Source organism: Lagenorhynchus albirostris, chromosome 3 (genome assembly GCF_949774975.1).
Source record: "Lagenorhynchus albirostris chromosome 3, mLagAlb1.1, whole genome shotgun sequence".
Lineage (NCBI taxonomy): Eukaryota > Metazoa > Chordata > Mammalia > Artiodactyla > Delphinidae > Lagenorhynchus > Lagenorhynchus albirostris.
The window spans coordinates 103,167,560-103,180,729 of NC_083097.1; the positions used below are offsets into that span (position 1 = coordinate 103,167,560).

At 39.0% G+C, this 13,170-nt stretch overlaps 1 pseudogene; it reads left to right on the forward strand.

Moving 5' to 3' along the window:
* Positions 1 to 10,464: 10,464 nt before the first annotated feature.
* On the forward strand, positions 10,465 to 12,709 carry LOC132518212 (nucleolin-like; annotated as a pseudogene).
* Positions 12,710 to 13,170: the final 461 nt, after the last annotated feature.

Here is a 13,170-nt window from a genome sequence, read left to right on the forward strand (position 1 = left end):
CAGTTGTTAAAAATTTCATGGAGACAATTCAGTGACTCCAATAAATACTACCCATAAATTCTCAATGACATACTTCACATGTGCTACTTAAAATTACTCCAGAGATGCTTATAGTGTTATATAAAGCCACGAAAGAACTGTAAGAAGATAGAATCAGAAGGTTTGTGCAATGTTCTAACATAATCCAATGACTTAAAAAAACCTGTTCTTTATGGTTAAAGTGGAGAAGCTATTTCAATTTCTTTTTACCTGGCTATTTAACTAACTAACTAACTGACTGACTGACTAACTTCCTTCCTTCCTCTCTCCCCCTCCCTCTCTCCCTTCCTTTCTTCCTTCTTCTTTCTCGCTTTTAAAGTGAAAGCTGTGCTCAGTTTACTCAGGCATACATTTTAATTCTTCAATATCACATAACAATGTCATTATATGGCAGAGATACTGAGTACACTTAGTGATTAGCATCATCAATGGAAGTACTACAGTTGAAAATGCTCCATAATAAAAGAAAAATTATGCTAAGAAGTGTATGATTGGTATGAAAAGAGAATTATGTCTTAAAGTCATGTGCCTTTTCCATAATTATTTGCCAAATAGTTGGTATTTAGAAGTTAAAGTATGATATTAAATTCCTGTAGTATGCTCTGTCACTCCAAAGTTAGTATGTTCCTATAGTTAGAGCAATGGCCTAGAAAACAAGCTTGACTGAGTCACTTTGCTAAGTCCCCTTAATCTTCCGTACCTTAGTTTGCTTTTTTATGTGCTACTGATAAAGACTCTTTGTGTACATTTCAAGGGCTGGTTATGTCCAAGGTTTTACCATTTAGTCTAGCACGATGACAACTTAAGAGAGATGGAGCAATATAAATAAATGTGAACATCTCCCCCTAGCACTACACATGTGATATTATTACTACTATTTTAAGTTCAAGTGGGAAAAAAGAAAATAGACACTTCAACTTTATCAAATCTGTTAAAGTGAAAGAAATAAAGGAAGAAAACAAAGTAGGAAAGAGAGAGATTACTCTGGTGGAGTCAATAAGATGATTTGAAAGCACTGGCTAAATTATAAATGTCATAGAACCAGTCTTGAAATAAAAAGCAAAAAGCTAGCTTATACTGTTGATGGGAATGCAAACTGGTACAGCCACTATGGAGAACAGTATGGAGGTTCCTTAAAAAACTGAAAATAGTGTTACCATACGATCCAGCAATTCCACACCTGGGCATATATCCAGAGAAAACCATGAACCCCAATGTTCATAGCAGTGCTATTTACAATAGCCAGGACATGGAAGCAACCTAAATGTCCAACAACAGAGGAATGGATAAAGAAGATGTGGTACATATATACAGTGGAATATTACTCAGCCATAAAAAGAACAAACTAATGCCATTTGCAGCAACATGGATGGACCTAGAGATTCTCATACTGAATGAAGTAAGTCAGACAGAGAAAGACAAATATCATATGATATCACTTATATGTGGAATCTAAAAAGAGGCTACAAATGAACTTGTCTACAAAACAGATACAGAGTTACAGATGTAAAAAATAAACTTACGGTTACTAGGGGGTAAGTGGGGGAGGGATAAACTGGAAGACTGGGATTGACACATACATACTACTATATATAGAATAGATAACTAATGAGGATCTACTGTATAGCACAGGGAACTCTACTCAATACTCTTTAACGGCCTGTAGGGGAGAAGAAGCTAAAAAAGAGTGGACATATGTATATGTATAACTGATTCACTTTGCTGTACACCTGAAACTAACACAACATTGTAAATCTGTTATATCCCAATAAAATTTTTAAAAAGCTAGCTTAACAGAATTATACCTATTGAATAACAGTCTTCCAGTTTTTATGCCTGAATGACAGAGTACTGTTTGAGATATACATAAGCTGCCATTGATAATAATGATTCATACAGTTTGAAATCTGAGTGGCATAGTAGAGTTAAATAAACAACAGAATTTTCATTTTTTACGTTATATCTTTTTATATTTCAAACAATTCATATGTTTTATGTTTAATTTAATCAGGAATTATATTTCTTCATTCCACCTTCTAGTTCAAGTATTAATTATATAATAAATTATAGAGATTCTGAGGTTAAAAGGCTAGAGGTGGACTTCACAGGTTCTATACATTATAATTTTCATTTGCAAAACTGGGGACGCTAGTTGACCTGACATAAATAGGTATCATGTTAAAGCAAGTTTCATTTTGCTCCTTCACCTCTTCCAACTTTGATTTCCCCTTTGATCTTCCATATTTCAGAGAGAAAGAGCAATATAAATATTGGTTGGTTTCCTAATGGGAGAATAAGAAAGGTTGATTATATATCAAAGTGTCCAAATAGGATCTTAGAAATCATCAAATATTCATGGAGGTTTGAGAGGGGAGTGGGTCTCAATTCCAACACCCATTTTTGAGATGCAAACCTTGAGAATCAGGGAAGTTTCACTACTTGTTAAAACTCATACGTCTAAGTACGTGGGGATCGAGTATAATATGGTGACTGCAAAGTGATGGAAGCTCTGAGGCAGTGATTTATTGCCAGTTGGTACCAACTGCAGCTTTGTGATATCACTCAAATTGTGGTTTTAAATGGTTGCTACACTGTTAACTTTCTACGTGTATCTTGTATCCCTAGAAAAAACTCAAGCTCTTTGATTTCCTTATAGTCCCTGGAGTTTCTAACAGTGCAAAACACACTCAATATAAATTAAATGAATCCGTTTAGCAAGTTCTATTCCTGCCATTAGATCTCTTGAGATTTAAAATTTTGACTTTTTCTGACTTGAAAGATAAATGGAAATCTTAGTCATTGCCTTAACCAGACTTTGCATATTTGCTGCTGCTATAAACTCTGTGCACATTTCATGGGCTGGTTACACCCAGCATTCTACTGTTTATTCTTTTCTAGCACAATGACAATTCAAGAGAGGTGATGCAATATAAATAAATATTTGTAAATTCTATCTGGGCTCAGAGATTAAGACATTTTTTTCCTCCGAGTCAAATTTAAGCACAACTACTTTGTTGCCATTCTTATGATCAGTATCAGGAAAAGCATCTGAGGACCATTAAACAAGATATCCCTCATGGTGCATTCTCTTGGCTCAAACACTTGCATGGTTCTGTGCATTAATGTTCCAGAGGCAGACCCTCTTCAGGGCAGATGCAGGCTCTGGCTCCCATGTGTTGCTTCCCTTAACGGCTCTTCTCTGATCTATAGCTGTGGTTTTCTTCTGCCATTATTTTCCTCACTCTGACCAAATGACAACCACTCTTTTGGATTCCTCCACATTCTCAGCTAGCATATCCAAATTCTGCTGCTTCAACACCGCTGAGTGATCTGCCATGTCTAGAACTGCATGCAGGTTAATGTCATTTTACATTTTGAGTCTTTGAGAAATTTCAGAGTCCCTGATCCCTACTGCAAACAGGTCCATGACTATTTCTTTGTGGCTTGCTCTAAAATTACATTTCACAGCCAGTGCATGATCACCATTAAGAAAAGCTTCCATTATCTCTTTCCAGCCTGGCTACACTGAAGAAACCTGGCCTCTGAAAACATTTGGTGATCAAGGTTCTTCAGATTTCCCTAGTAGAACTCTATGTCACAATCATAAGTTTCCTTTTCTTTCCTAAAGGTGAAGGAATTTAAATTTATGTTCGGCTTGTTAATACTAATTACATGAGAGCCTGATCTTTCAGAGTTCTTTGTAGTTGTTCTAAATAAAAGTGTTGCCTCTATCTGGACATCAATGATCACAGGAAAAATACACATGGCGAGGGCATGCAAGGGCATCTGTAGCCCATGGAAAGAATGTGCACAAGGCATGGGTTCTTTCCCTGTGCTCTCACAGCAAGATGTTCTCTGTCCTTTAACTCTCCTTTCTCCCTCTCCTTTTCTTCCCTCCTTTATTTTTGTTTCTGTTTTCTTGCTCTTTTTGCAAGTCTAGGTATGGATATCTGCCTGTGATGGAGGAGGGCTTTTTTCACTACTGATTTGGTGTTACCAAAATGTTTAGGCTTTCTCAAGAATCAGAAAATGTGTCTGAACAGAGGAGATAACATTTTTTTCTTGGGTAATGACAAGTGAACTGACCCTGAGTTTAAAAGTTAATGGTATATGTGACAACCAACTTTAAGTAGGCAAAGAAAATGGTTTTCATAAGACAGACAGGGTATTTTTTTTTTCTTTTTTTTTCCTAGTTAACAAGCCATTCTGTTGAAAAGAGCTAAAACTTATAATAACTCTGGTAGTTCACTGAGCGTGGGCTAAAGACATTTTACCAAGACCTTTTATTCTTTCCTGCAAAAATACCCTATCTTATGAACTTAAAATTCAAGTCAAAGCTCTTATTTGTTCTCATTTTTAGTGTGACTTTCCACTTATGTTACATGTCCACATGTATAAAATAATGACATTTTAAGACTGCAGATAGAACCCAAGTCTAAAAGTAATTACAGAAATAAATGTGGTGGGAATTTAAGCCTCCTTGTTAACCAAAATACCCTTTATAAATCTTGTCAATTTGTGTCTGTGTGTATGTACTAGCTCCAGGTGTCAATCTCTTATAAAGGTGCTTGCCTCTGGCTTTTACATCAGAAGATCCTAAATCATTCACATCCAAAGCCTTATTTTACTTCAACTGTCTTCTGAAAAAGAAGTTTTATAACAACTTTTGTAATTCTGCTTTTAGTAAAATATCTCCAATGATATTTTAAGAAATATACATATTAGCCTTCATGTAATTAAATGAATTAATTATATTCAGAAAATGACTATACCACCCAAAGCAATCTACAGATCCAATGCAATTCCTATCAAATTACCAATGGCATTTTTTATGGAACTAGAACAAAAAAATCTTAAAATTTGTATGGAGACACAAAAGACCCCGAATAGCCAAAGCAGTGTTGAGGGAAAAAAACGGAGCTGGAAGAATCAGACTCCCTGACTTCAGACTATACTACAAAGCTACAGTAATCAAGACAATATGGTACTGGCACAAAAACAGAAAGATAGATCAATGGAACAGGATAGAAAGCCCAGAGATAAACCCACGCACCTATGGTCAACTAATCTATGACAAAGGAGGCAAAGATATACAATGGAGAAAAGAAAAGTGGTGCTGGGAAAACTGGACAGCTACATGTAACAGAATGAAAGTAGAACACTCCCTAACACCATACACAAAAATAAACTCAAAATGGATTAGAGACCTAAATGTAAGACTGGACACTATAAAACTCTTAGAGGAAAACATAGGCAGAACACTCTTTGACATAAATCACAGCAAGATCTTTTTTGATCCACCTCCTAGAGTAATGGAAATAAAAACAAAAATAAACAAATGGGACCTAATGAAACTTCAAAGCTTTTGCACAGCAAGAGAAACCATAAACAAGATGAAAAGACAACCCTCAGAATGGGAGAAAATATTTGCAAACAAATCAATGGACAAAGGATTAATCTCCAAAATATATAAACAGCTCATGCAGCTCAATATTAAACAAACAAACAACCCAATCAAAAAATGGCAGAAGACCTTAATAGACATTTCTCCAAAGAAGACATACAGATGGCCAATAAGCACACGAAAAGCTGCTCAACACCACTAATTATTAGAGAAATGCAAATCAGAACTACAATGAGGTGTCGCCTCACACCAGTTAGAATGGGCATCATCAGAAAATCTACAAACAACAGATACTGGAGAGGGTGTGGAGAAAAGGGAACCCTCTTGCACTGTTGGTGGGAATGTAAATTGATACAGCCACTATGGAGAACAGTATGGAGGTTCCTTAAAAAACTAAGAATAGAATTACCATATGATCCAGCAATCCTACTACTGGGCATATACCTAGAGAAAAGCATAATTCAAAAAGACATATGTACCCCAATGTTCACTGCAGCACTATTTACAACAGCCAGGTCACGGGAGCAACCTAAATGCCCATCAACAGACGAATGGATAAAGAGGATGTGGTACATATATACAATGGAATATTACTCAGCCATAAAAAGGAATGAAATCGGGTCATTTGCAGAGACATGGATGGATCTAGAGGCTGTCATACAGAGTGAAGTAAGTCAGAAAGAGAAAAACAAATATCGTATATTAATGCATATATGTGGAACCTAGAAAAATGGTACAGATGAACTGGTTTGCAGGGCAGAAATTGAGACACAGATGTAGAGAACAAACTTATGGACACCAAGTGGGGAAAGCGGTGGGGGGTGGGAGTGGTGGTGTGATGAATTGGGAGATTGGCATTGACATGTATACACTGATGTGTATAAAATGGATGACTAATAAGAACCTGCTATATAAAAAAATAAATAAAATTCAAAAAAAAAACATATTAGCCTTCATGTAATTAAATGAATTAATTATGTTCAGAAAATTGAGTTACAGAGATACCCACATATTCCATAAGGCATACTCATACAACTCTTTTATGAAATAACTGGTTTTATTACATGGAGTAAAAATGTTGTATTTGGCAGATACAAGTGCTATGATACATATATATCTCCGTAGCTACAGATATAATTTTTGACATTTTCTCCAATGCTTGTCCACATTTTAGGATTAGAAAATCTATCATGAGAGATCCGTAACACCATCTGGTATATAAAGTTTGCTATCAGTACCCTATTTCAACCAGAAAAAATCATCCACTATTATTGACTCACCACAATTATTTAGAAAAGGTCTTTTATCAAAAGATTAAATGCATTTTTTTTCACTTTAAGTACTCAGCGTAGTGTGTAGTAACTTCTCAATTTGTCAGCTTTCATTATTTTTATTCAAATTAGTAGGTGTCTCTTGATAGTAAATGATAGAAAACAAATCAAACTAGCTTAAGGAAAATAAGGCTTTTATTGGCTTTTGAAGGTTGAGGGCACTGGCTTCAGGCACAGTTTAATTCAGGTGGTCAGTGGTGTTAGGAATCTGTCTTCTTGCATCTCTCCACTTCTCTTTTCTGTGGGTTGACATGTTTCTGAGGCAGGCTATCTCTGCTAAGATGTCTGCCGGCCTTTGCAGATGAATATCCAGTTATCTTCAAGAACAGCACATAGAGGGTTTCTTTAATCCTGTAGTTATGACAAAGGCTTCAAGTTGAGTCTCACTGGTTCCACTTGGCCTGACTTAAGCCACTTAATCATCCGTGAGCAATCACGACTGACCAGTGGATCCAGAATTCTAGTTACCCAGGACTGGGCCACATTTCTTAGCAGCATAGAACCATAAGGAAAGAAAGCATGGGAATCAGAATGGTGACTGCATGCCAGCCTGGCAAAAAGAAAGCAACAGATGTCCACTGCCTTACTTCATTCACCCACCAAACATTTCCAGAGTTTCTGCTGCATTACCCTGTGCTGACTTGTGTATCTGAGCAGCAGAGTGCCGTGTAACTGGGAGTAGGGCAATGGGCACAGGAGAAAGGAAGAAATTCAAAAGTAAATGACCTAATCCCTCCCCTCAAAGGAGAGATGCCTCTAGGCTCTAAAGACAATAAGAAACAAGGACGCTGTGATGAACTTGTTGACCTAGGTGGTATACATTCAGAGCAGGAGAAAACACTGTGATTGGAGAACTAAGAGAAAACATTTAGGGGGTGGTGTTGAACGATGGACCAAACGTGGATGGGTCAAAGGAAAGGGGGATCTTCTAAAAGGCTGGTGGAATGTTGGTAAAGGCTCAGAGCTTTGGTGCATGGAGTGTGTTGGTGAGACAGGAGGGACCAGGTCTAGAAGGAGAGAGAAGTAGTGCTTGGGAGGAAAGGCAGGCTGTGGTGGATGGGAGAGGGAGGCACTTGGAGGGTGCCTGAATGCTAGGTGGAGCAGTCTAGCAGGAACTGATAAAGGCAGAGTTGTGATAGGAGGATGCAAGCTCCTCTTTCGAAAGATGAATCTAGTAACAGGCTATAGGAGGTCCTGGAAAGAAAGATGATGGCAGGCATCCAGAGTTGTGTTTCTGGTACTGCAGAAATTGTGGAGTAAAGTGACAAGGTCTGAGAAGGACTTGAGGCTGTGAGGAGGATAGGAAACGATGCTGAGAGGAATTTCAAAGGGATGATCAATGGGACTTTGAGGCGCTTGTGGAAATTGGGAAGAAAGGAGACGATGACTCTAAATTATCAAGGCCAGGGCCTAGAAAATGGAAGAATCATTAAGATGTAGTGATAGGAACCATCATTTCATGGTATTATGGTGCTTTTTTCAGTGGCATTCTCACTTTCTACCACATACTGCAGCTATTTATATGCATGTCTATCTTCAGGAAAGATGTCTAATTTATCTTTGTCTCTTCAACAGGATGAAGTTTGGTGTTCTGCATATGGATGAGTCAATGCACATTTGTTAAATGAATTTTACAGAGGAGAAACTGATTTCTAGGGAGGTTAAACATTTGCTCACGAGGCAAGTCAGTGATAAAACGGCAACCAGGCTCATCTTCTTCTCAATCCCTGATACTTTATTCTTTCTAGTCCTTTAGTGCTACAGTTGTTCTTTTTAGGGGACAGATGAACCTCTCTAATACAAACTGCCTGGAAAAAAACTGAAGTAGAGATCTGTGTACTGTCCCGTACAAATGTACAGTGCATTTCCAGATTACTTCATACCCAAGATTTCTCTCAAAGTCAGAGCATCAGAAACAAGTCTCCCTCTGACCTCTTAAAACCTTCAGTGTTTTTCCATTTAGTTCTATAAATTTAAAATTTTGAGACCATGGAACTCTTCTGAGGTCCAAGATCCTGTTAATTTTGTTTTACATCCAAAGTTCAACACTGGAATAATGCTACAAGAGATTGCAAAGAAGTAAATGATTAAATTTTCTGTAGTGTTTTTCAAAATGCGGTCCCCAGACCAGCAGTATCAGCATCACTTGGGAACTGAAAGATGCATATTCCTGGCCAGCATCCCAGACCTACTGAATCAGAAACTTGGAGATGGGGCTCAGCAATCAGGGTCTTAACAAGCCCTTCAGATAATTCTGATGCACTGAAGTTTGGGAACCACTGGTCTTTGGCAATATTCCTCAATGACCTTTGAATCCTTAAAGGACTTTAAATTTGACCTTGCATCAGAATCACCTGGAGGGCTTGTTCAGACACTGATTGCTCATGAAACTCATATTCCCCGCTTAAACGCCCTTCAAACTGGGTTTTGAAAGAGCTGTAAAATTGTCGTGGAATCCATATATATGTACGTAGGACACAAAGGCTCCATTTAATAAAATGTGTCTTCCTGTGAAATACCAAAGCTGTTAGGGAAGGCCCAGAAAAATTAAGCAGAGAGGGCACACCAAGGAAGACTCACTCCTTCCCTGTAAGCACTGATTTGTGGTAAATTGCAAAATTAAGGTTGAAGCAATACTAAGCAAACCAGGGCTAAAAACTCCCATCTGAATTTCAGGTTTAGTTTAGTAAGATGCTGCAGCAGCACAAAGCAGTGATCTGTTTCTGCACACCAATTTGTGTGTAGCACAAGATCACATCGGTGAGCAAACATTGCCTCTCCTTATCAGGAGAGACTAATTGGAAGCTACAATTAACTGGGTAGTAAATGCCAGGAATTCTGAATCACAGTCACAGAATAGCCTTCATCTGGCACTCTAATGTAAGTGGGGCAGTGATGGCCACTGAACAAAAGAAATGGGATTCTTTGCCCGGAACAATGTAAAGGGGTGCATCTGGCAGACTTTTAAGATTTGTTGTTTTCCTTGACACACACCCCACACTCAAATTCAGGATTGCTTAGTTGGGAGATGGAGAAAGACAAGTTGGCAATGTACGAATGGCCGATATACTAGATGGCGGTGAACAAACCCCTGGGTTCGGTTTTACTTCTTTCTTCTCTTAGGTATCATTAAGATTCAGGCTTGGAGTATGATTAGTACATCTCCAGAGTAATTTGAATTTTCTAGAACGATTTCATTATCCAAAGTCCTCTCCTGACCTCCAATCCTAAGCCACCTTGAAAAGGTTTACTTCTCCGTGGGAAGGCATTGACTCTTCAGGATTTCCAAGAACATTCTCACACATGACTTTTTTTTACATCATTAGAATGCTATTTCTTTGTGTATTCATTTATTCATTCATTTGCTCACTCATGTATTCAGTAAACATTTATGAAGCATGCATTTCATTTCTGGCATCTTTCTGGGCCAGTGAGGAATGGTTTCTGCCTCCAGGGCCATCTCATCCTCATGTGGTGGTGAGTGTTGATATCTCTGTCTTTTTATTTAGATTCTTTTTGTTTCCAATCACTACTTTCTCTATTGTGTATTCTTGGTCAAAAGTGACACTATTTTTTAAAAATTGGTACAACAAGTGCCTGAAGACATGAAATTTTGCCTTCTAAAGTTGGAGAGAGTCTCGAGCTCTAGCTGGCAGCCAAGCATACGAGCTCTGCGATCAGCGGCCACCATCGATGTTGCTTCGCTTCCTCTGGGCTCATCTGCGCCACTCGCTCGCCACACACTCTGCCGTCATAAGCCGCCACCATGGTAAAACTTGCAAAGGCTGGTAAAAATCAAGGCGACCCCAAGAAAATGGCTCCTCCCCCAAAGGAGGTAGAAGAAGATAGTGAAGATGAGGGAATGTCAGAAGATGAAGAGGATGATAGCAGTGGAGAAGAGATTGTTATCCCTCAGAAAAAAGGCAGAAAGGCTACCGCAACTCCAGCAAAGATGATGATGGTTTCCCCAACAAAAAAGGTTACAGTTGGCACACCGGCAAAGAAAGCAGTTGTCACCCCTGGCAAAAAGGCAGCCGCTACACCAGCCAGGAAGACAGTTACACCTGCCAAAGCAGTAGCAACACCTGGCAAAAAGGGAGCCACACCAGGCAAAGCATTGGTAGCAACCCCTGGTAAGAAGGGAGCAGCCACTCCAGCCAAGGGAGCAAAGAATGGCAAGAATGTCAAGAAGGAAGACAGTGATGAGGAAGATGAAGACGACAGTGAAGAGGACGATGAGGATGAATTCGAGCCAGCAGTGATGAAAGCAGCTGCTGCTCCTGCCTCAGATGATGAGGATGACGAGGATGAAGATGATGATGAAGACGATGATGAGGATGAAGATGATGATCATGAGGATGAAGGTGAGGATGACGAGGATGAAGATGATGATGAAGATGATGATAAGAATGACGAAGATCACTCTGAAGAAGCAGCTATGGAGACTGCACCAGCCAAAGGAAAGAAAGCTCCGGCAAATCTGCTCTTGTGAAGGCAAAGAGCACTGCTGAAGATGAAGATGAAGAGGATGACGATGAGGATGAAGTCGAAGAGGAGGAAGAGGATGACGAGGAGGAAGAGGAGGAGGAAGAGGGGGAAGAACTTGTCAAAGAAGCGCCTGGAAAACGAAAGAAGGAAATGGCCAAACAAGAAGCAGCTCCTGAAGCCAAGAAACAGAAAGTGGAAGCCACAGAACCAACTACATCTTTCAATCTCTTTGTTGGAAACCTGAACTTCAGTAAATCTGCTCCTGAATTGAAAACGGGTATCAGTGACATTTTTGCTAAAAATGGTCTTGCAGTTGTTGATGTCAGAATTGGTGTGTCTAGGAAGTTTGGCTATGTGGATTTTGAATCTGCTGAAGACCTGGAAAAAGCCTTGGAACTCACTGGTTTAAAAGTCTTTGGCAATGAAATTAAACTAGAAAAACCAAAGGGAAAAGACAGTAAGAAAGATTGAGATGCGAGAACACTTTTGGCTAAAAATCTGTCTTATAAAGTTACTTAGGAAGAATTAAAAGAAGTGTTTGAAGATGCTGTGGATATCAGATTAGTCAGCAGGGATGGAAAGAATAAAGGGATTGCTTACATTGAATTTAAGACAGAAGCTGATGCAGAGAAAACCTTGGAAGAAAAGCAGGGAACAGAGATAGATGGGCGATCCATTTCCCTGTACTATACCAGAGAGAAAGGTCAAAGTCAAGACTATAGAGGTGGAAAGAATAGCACTTGGAGTGGTGAATCAAAAACCCTGGTTTTAAGCAACCTCTCCTGTAGTGCAACGGAAGAACTCTTCAGGAAGTATTTGAGAAGGCAACATTTGTCAAAGTGCCCCAGAACCAAAATGGCAAATCGAAAGGGTATGCATTTATAGAATTTGCTTCATTTGAAGATGCTAAAGAAGCTTTAAATTCATGTAATAAAAGGGAAATTGAGGGCAGAGCCATCAGGCTGGAGTTGCGAGGACCCAGGGGATCACCTAATGCAAGAAGCTAGCCATCCAAAACTCTGTTTGTCAAAGGTCTATCTGAGGATACTACAGAAGAGACATTAAAGGAGTCGTTTGACGGCTCTATTCGTGCAAGGATAGTCACTGACCGGGAGATTGGATCCTCCAAGGGGTTTGGTTTTGTAGACTTCAACAGTGAGGAAGATGCCAAAGCTGCCAAGGAGGCCATGGAAGATGGTGAAATTGATGGAAACATAGTTACTTTGGACTGGGCCAAGCCTAAGGGTAAAGGTGGCTTCGGTGGCCGAGGTGGATTTGGTGGCAGAGGCCGGCGAGGCTTTGGAGGGCGAGGAGGCTTCCGAGGAGGCAGAGGAGGAGGAGGAGACCACAAGCCACAAGGAAAGAAGACGAAGTTTGAATAGTTTCTTCTACCCCTGTCTTTCCCTCTTCCATTTGAAAGAAAGGACTCTGAGGTTTTTCCTCTGTTACCTGCTCAATGACGGAGCCTTCTGAGGACATTCCAAGACAGTATACAGTCCTGTGGTATACTTGGAAATCCGTATAGATAACATTTCAAGAGAGATAACCCTGATGGTGTTGACTGGATATTCGTATAAACTTTTTAAAGAGATGAGTGATAGAGCTAACCCTTATCTGTAAGTTTTGAATTTATATTGTTTCCTCCCATGTACAAAACCATTTTTTTCCTACGGAGTTTTTTGGTTTTGGTTTTTTTTTGCGTTGGGGGGTTGTAAAGGAAAGCAGAATGTTTTATCATGATTTTTGCTTTAGCAACTTTGGGACAAATTAAAAGTCCTAAACTCTGGTGCCAGACTTGTTAAAAAATAAAATAAAATAAAGTTGGAGAGAATAATTTGAAAGTTGTTATTGATTTTTTGTTTCTAAAGATGAAAACATTAATTTCCATTAATAATAGGTTTTCTGTTG